Source organism: Acomys minous (genome assembly GCF_964271855.1).
Source record: "Acomys minous genome assembly, chromosome: 5".
NCBI classification, from domain to species: domain Eukaryota; kingdom Metazoa; phylum Chordata; class Mammalia; order Rodentia; family Muridae; genus Acomys; species Acomys minous.
Window position 1 is genome coordinate 83,398,917 of NC_140494.1, and position 6,000 is coordinate 83,404,916.

A 6,000-nucleotide genomic window follows, 5' to 3' on the forward strand; every position below is an offset into this window, starting at 1 on the left:
CCTTCCTTTCATTCTTTCTCTTTGTGGGGGCGGGGGGGGGGGAGGGTTGAGGTAGGAACAGGAATGTGGTTAGATTACAGGGAAATTGGCCATACAAGATGGAGGGCGGAAGAGGCCTGGGAGATGTGTGTGAGCACTGGGGAGCAGAGGCAAGCAGATCCTGAGCACTCACTGGCTAGCCAGCCTAACTGGAAACCAGTGTTGGGTGGGTTCATTGAGATCTCATCTCAGGCAGACAGACAGACAGACAGAGAGGAAGACACCCATGTCCGGTGTCTGCGTGTACCCACACGCTTATTAAGGTGGAGAATGATTGAGGAACACGTACCTGAGGTTGAGCTCTGATCCCCACGTGCACATGTGCACACGCATCACACATATGCCACACACGAATCCGCAAAAAAGACGCAGACGGCCTTCGTCTCCCAGATTCTAACGGGTGCCAGTGAGCACACTGGGGATGATGGTTCTGCACAGGAGGCCAGCAAGTCCTGGTACCAATACCTCACCAGGAGACCTTAGCCAAACAGGTTTCCTGTTTGATAAAGGTCCTTTTTTTTCCTGGGCAGGGGAGATGATGGCTCTGTGGGCAGGAGTGTTTCCCATGAAGACATGAAAGCCTGAGTTCAGATTCTAAGTACCCATGTGAAAATTGGGCATGGCTGTGTGTGACTGTAACCCCGGAGCTGGGGGGCAGAGACAGGTGGATGCTGGGAGCTTGTAGGGATGACAAGCTTTGGAATGAGTGAGCCACCTTCTCTCAAGGCAGTAGGCTGGCAATCGATAAAGGACATGTGGTGTCTTTTTCTAGCCCCCCCCCCCGTGTGCACCCCAACATCACCACACACACAAAGACACCTGTTTCTTCACTCAAGTTGTCTGTCAAGAGGCATCAGTGACACATAGGTAGATGGTTGGTTGCTCGGTCCCCAGAGCCTGTTATCAAAGCCCTGGAGAATTCTAGAGACAGGATCTTAGCTCAGAAGGCATCTCCATCCATCCCCTAACCCATTGTCCCCAAAAGGGGACAGTCCTTGGAGGGCTCTTTGGGCTGGGAGGGCAGAGCTGCACTGTACAATGGGCATAGATGAGGTCTGGCAGGGGCGCCTTTGTTCAGTCTGGATTCCAGGACCATAACCTCTGCCAGGCCATCTTCTCATCAGTAGGAGAAAGAACCAAGTTAAGGAAGAGAAAATTTATGGAAATGTTTATTCCGGCTCACCGTGAGTGCGTGTGCGTGTGTGCACCTGTTCACATGCTTGCAAGTGCATATGTTGGAAAAAAAAAATCCTAAATTGCACAAAGAAATATGAACAAATTGAAAGTAAACTGGCAATACAATTTCTTTTTGTAAAAAGGAGAGTCATGGCCCAAAGCTAGTGAGCAAGCACACTAGGAACCATCCCTTAGTTTTCACTCTATCAGTCGATGACTGTGTTTCATCCCATTGGCTGGAGTCAGCCTCACAATCTGGTGTGATTGGCTAATTCATAGTCAGCAGGCAGGGGAAGGCTGTGGTGGAGTCCAGTCTGGACCAGGCAGCTGGTAGGCAAACAGGCATCCCCGCACGAGAGTTTCACAAGAAGAGCTGGGTTTTGGAGATAGGTAGGCTAGCCACCTTTGAAAGGACACAGCTGCTTCTCACAGGCTATGGGGCCCTCAGGTCTGTGTCCACTGTCCTCCATCACTCTCCAGCTTACTCTGGAGACAGAACCTCTCACTAAACCTGGAGCCTATTGACTCAGTTAGACAAGGCTGGTCAGGATGCTGCGGGGTGGATCCTTCTGCCTCCAGCACTGGGACTGTAAAGGCACGACATTTGTTCTAGCTTGCTTCTTTGTTGTTGTGCTAAAACACTGACCAAAACCAACTTGGGTGAAGAAAGGCTACAGTCTATCACTGAAGGAAGCCAAGGCAGGAAGAGACCATGAGGAGTGCTACTCACTGGCTCGCTTTCCATGGCGTCCTCAGCCTGCTTTCTCATACAGCCCGGGACCACATGCTGATGGATGGCACTGCTCACAGTAAGCTTGGTCCTCCCATATCAACAACTAGGAAAGCACCCTGGAGAAATGCCCAACAGGCCAATCTGATGAAGGCGACTCCTAAAGAGAAACCCCCTCTTTCCAGGTATGCTAGGTTTGTGTCAAGTGGACAAAAACAACCAGCACATCACAGCACCTGTTTTTGTCTAGTGAGGCAGGGTCTCACAAGTTAGCTCTGGTTGTCCTGGAACTCTCTATGTAGACCAGGCTGGCTTCAAGTCCACAGAGATCCACCTACAGTGTGTGTGTGTGTGTGTGTGTGTGTGTGTGTGTGTGTGTGTGTGTGTGTGTGTGTTTTGTGTGTGTGTGTGTGTGTACATGTGGGGGTGGGGGTGAAGGGACTCTGGCAAGCCAAGCCTGGCAAACGTGGCTCTGACAGGTGTTGCCCTTTTCCCTCAGTATGTCTGCCTTGCTAAAAACCATTAGATTACATTCCTAAAGCTTAACCACCAAGGTCTGTTCCCTTACTTGGCCACTTCCTTTTCCTGAGGCTGACTACGAAGGTCCGGCTATTCAAGTATTGAAGTCCAGCAACCAAAAGCCCCTTTTGGCTCACCTAATTAACATGCCTAATTAAAATTAAATACCTCACCCTAACATGGGGTTTCCTCCTTAACCTTTATTAACCACCGTTTGCCTGAGTGACTGTCTCCTCATGATCCTGTTTCCCCTCCAGGACAAACACGCCTCCTCCCTCTGCTTTGTCCCTTCCCCTTCTCCCTCATCCTCTGTCTCCTGTCTTTGTCTCTTATTCCCTGATCTCTGTCCCCCTGGGGCCAATAAGTCTCCTTTGTGCTGAGAACTTGGTCTTGAGGTCCTGAGCAAATACTTTTCCTTTCTCTGTGTGTGTCTGTCTCTGGGTGTCTGTGTGTCTGTGTGTCTGTGTCTGTGTCTGTGTGTCTGTGTGTCTGTGCTGTGTGTCTGTGCTCCCATGAGAGGCAGGCCAGAAGAGGGTGTCAGATCCCGATGTCCGGTGTCTGCGTGCACCCACACGCTTATTAAGGTAGAGAATGATTAAGGAACACGTACCTGAGGTTGATCTCTGATCCCCACGTGCACATTCGCAAATGAACGCACGCATCACACATGCGCCACACAGGAATCCACAGAAAAGACGCAGCCGGCCTTCATCTCGCAGATTCTAACGGGTGCCAGTGAGCACACTGGGGATGATGGTTCTGCACAGGAGGCCAGCAAGTCCTGGTGCCAATACCTCACCAGGAGACCTTAGCCAAACAGGTTTCCTGCTTGATAAAGGTCCCTTTTTTTTTCCTGGGCAGGGGAGATGATGGCTCATCAACAACTTGATGGTTGTGAAAATGACATGGTTGCTGAGAACAGAACTCCCGTCTCCTAAAAGGATGTGCAGTGTTCTTAACCACCGAGCCGCCTCTCTGGTCCTGTGTCTGGCTTTTTCATGTAGTTGCTGAAGATCCACTCCCAGGTCCCTGGGCTTGTTTAGCTACCACTCTACCCACTGGGCCGTCTTTCCAGTCCCGCTGGCTTACAGTTAGATCACACTCCATCGTGGTGGGAACGTATGGCAGCCACAGAGCATGGCAGAGTCTCCTGACAGACATCTTTTAAATGAGGAAGGAGAGGCAGGCCAAGCAGATACCACTTTTAAGGCCCACTCCCCACCAACCGGTTCTACTAGGTTCTCTGTTTGTTCGTTCGTTCGTTAACAAAAATCTCAATTGTTTGATTTTACCAATAAAGACTCTGGAGCCAGATGCTGGGGTGAAAGCCTGCTATTCAGAGAGGCAGAGAAAGCACCCAGCTGACCTTCTTCCTCAGCCAATGTCCCAAAGGGAATCCTTGCTCTCCCTCCTCTCAAAAACCCTCAAACCGAGTGCTCCTTCCTTCTACTTCCTGCCTGTCTCACTCTCTATTCTCCTGACTTCCTCTTATTCCATGGGGTTTTCCCTTATTAATCTTGTATTCGCTTCTTGTCAATCGGTTGCTTGCTCCGCCTCCTGACCTGTGGTTGACTTTATTTGATCCTGTTTGAAATATTCCAGTCGAGAGCTCTTGGATTAAAGGTGTGTGCTAGGCCCGAGCCACCCGACAACTAGAAACAGGGTTTTCCAGCAAACAACACAGTCTCGGGGTTCACAGTGTGATCAAATATCCTGCAACAGTTCTCAGCTTTCCTAAAAAGCACTACCAGCTGAGGACCAAGTACTCAAACCTACTAGCCTGTGAGGGCCACTTTATCAAGATCATAATATGTATCCTCCCTGAACAGTGCCAGGGAGATGGTCACTACCACAGACAACCTATGGCTTCTGTGGTCCTTAACTCCTCCATTCCTCTATTTACCTGTCTCCCCACGGTCTTCCTCAAGCAAACCCTGTAAACTACATCTCCCAGGTTCCCTTGCTTATAGCCAGGGACAGACCTTAGGAGGTAGAAGGAGCATAGAGGACAGAAAGAAAGGCAAAACCAGAGTATCTCTCCATTCCCCTCTCTCCCTGTATCTCCCCCTTCCCTGTCCCTGCCTCCCTCTTTTTCCACCCTCCTCCTGTAGGTGTGTCTAGATGTGGCTGTTGTCACCTCTGTGATCTCAGTCCCTTTAGGAAGTTCCTACTTGGAACTTTGAAAACAAATTCTTCTCTGGTTCCTCTGTTTTGGAGAAGATGGAGATTTGGCCCTTCCTCATGTGGAAGTCCCTATAGTGCACTGTCATAGATCTGTTCTAATTCGTATTTTACTTTAAAAAAAAAATGTAGCTCAGATTGGTCTCCAGCTCAAGCTCCTGATCCTCCTGCCTCCACCTCTTGAATAGTGGGGTGAAGGCATGTGCCCTCGCACCCAGTTTAGAGTCGGGATGGCACCCAGGGCTTTGTGCATGGTAGGCTAGCATCCAGCCAGCTGGGACATGCCCAGCCTGGGCTTTTGTTGTTGTTGACGATGAGACCAAAGCAGATGTAGTCAGTGTCATTGCAGTGACCACATCTGTAGTCAGTCTGGTCAGGGTCCCGATGAACAGGTGACTCACACTGCCATCAGTACACTCACAAGCCTGGGCCAACGCTGCGCCCCTTGCTGTCCTTCCTGGTTATTTCAAGGTTCTCACAGTCAATTTATGTCTTATTTTGTTTAAGACACAGTCTTGCTGTGTAGCCCAGCTTAGCCTGGAACTCAAGGCTGGCTTTGCCTTAGCCTTCTGAGCCTTGGGACTGAGGCAGGACAGGTTGAGACGGAGTCTTGTTGAAGCCTCCGTCTGGCAGGGAAGCAAGGACTCCAGCAGCGTCACTAGTCCCAATCCTGCAGTCATCTAGGCATCTCACCAGAAAACCCATTCACGGGAAAGCCCAGGTCCGAAACCGTTTGTGCAACCAGTGTCTTCCGGTTCTACCGGATGCAATTATAATTCCACCCAAGGCCCCTCCTGAGCCATCCCATAATCTCACTTATAGTCGAGAGAAAGGGGGAGGGGGCATTTTGGTGACCTTCTGACTTGAGCCACTAAAATGTTCTGTGTGACTACTGCTAAGACAGTTCCTTGTGAGCAGTCTTGAGGAGTCTGTACCCTACTTGGGTGAATCTTTCTCTTCGTGACTTGTGACTCTTCTTTGAAAAGCCCACATTCAAATTTTCAGGCATGTCTTTCTTTCCCTGGATCTCTCTCTCTCTCTCTCTCTCTCTCTCTCTCTCTCTCTCTCTCTTGCTCTCTCTCTTGCTCTCGCTCTCTTCCGAGACAGGGTTTCTCTGTGTAGTCTTAGCTGTCCTGGACTCCCTTTGTAGACCATGCTGGCCTCGAACTCACAACGATCCGCCTGCCTCTGCCTCCCGAGTGCTGGGATTAAAGTTGTGCAGCCCCACGCCCAGTCTCTTTTTCTCTTAAACCATGTGCATCAGCCTATATTAAAATATCTTGAGGGGGACTGGAGAGATGGCTCAGAAGTTAAGAGCATGGGCTGCTCTTTCAGAGGACCCAGGTACAATTCCC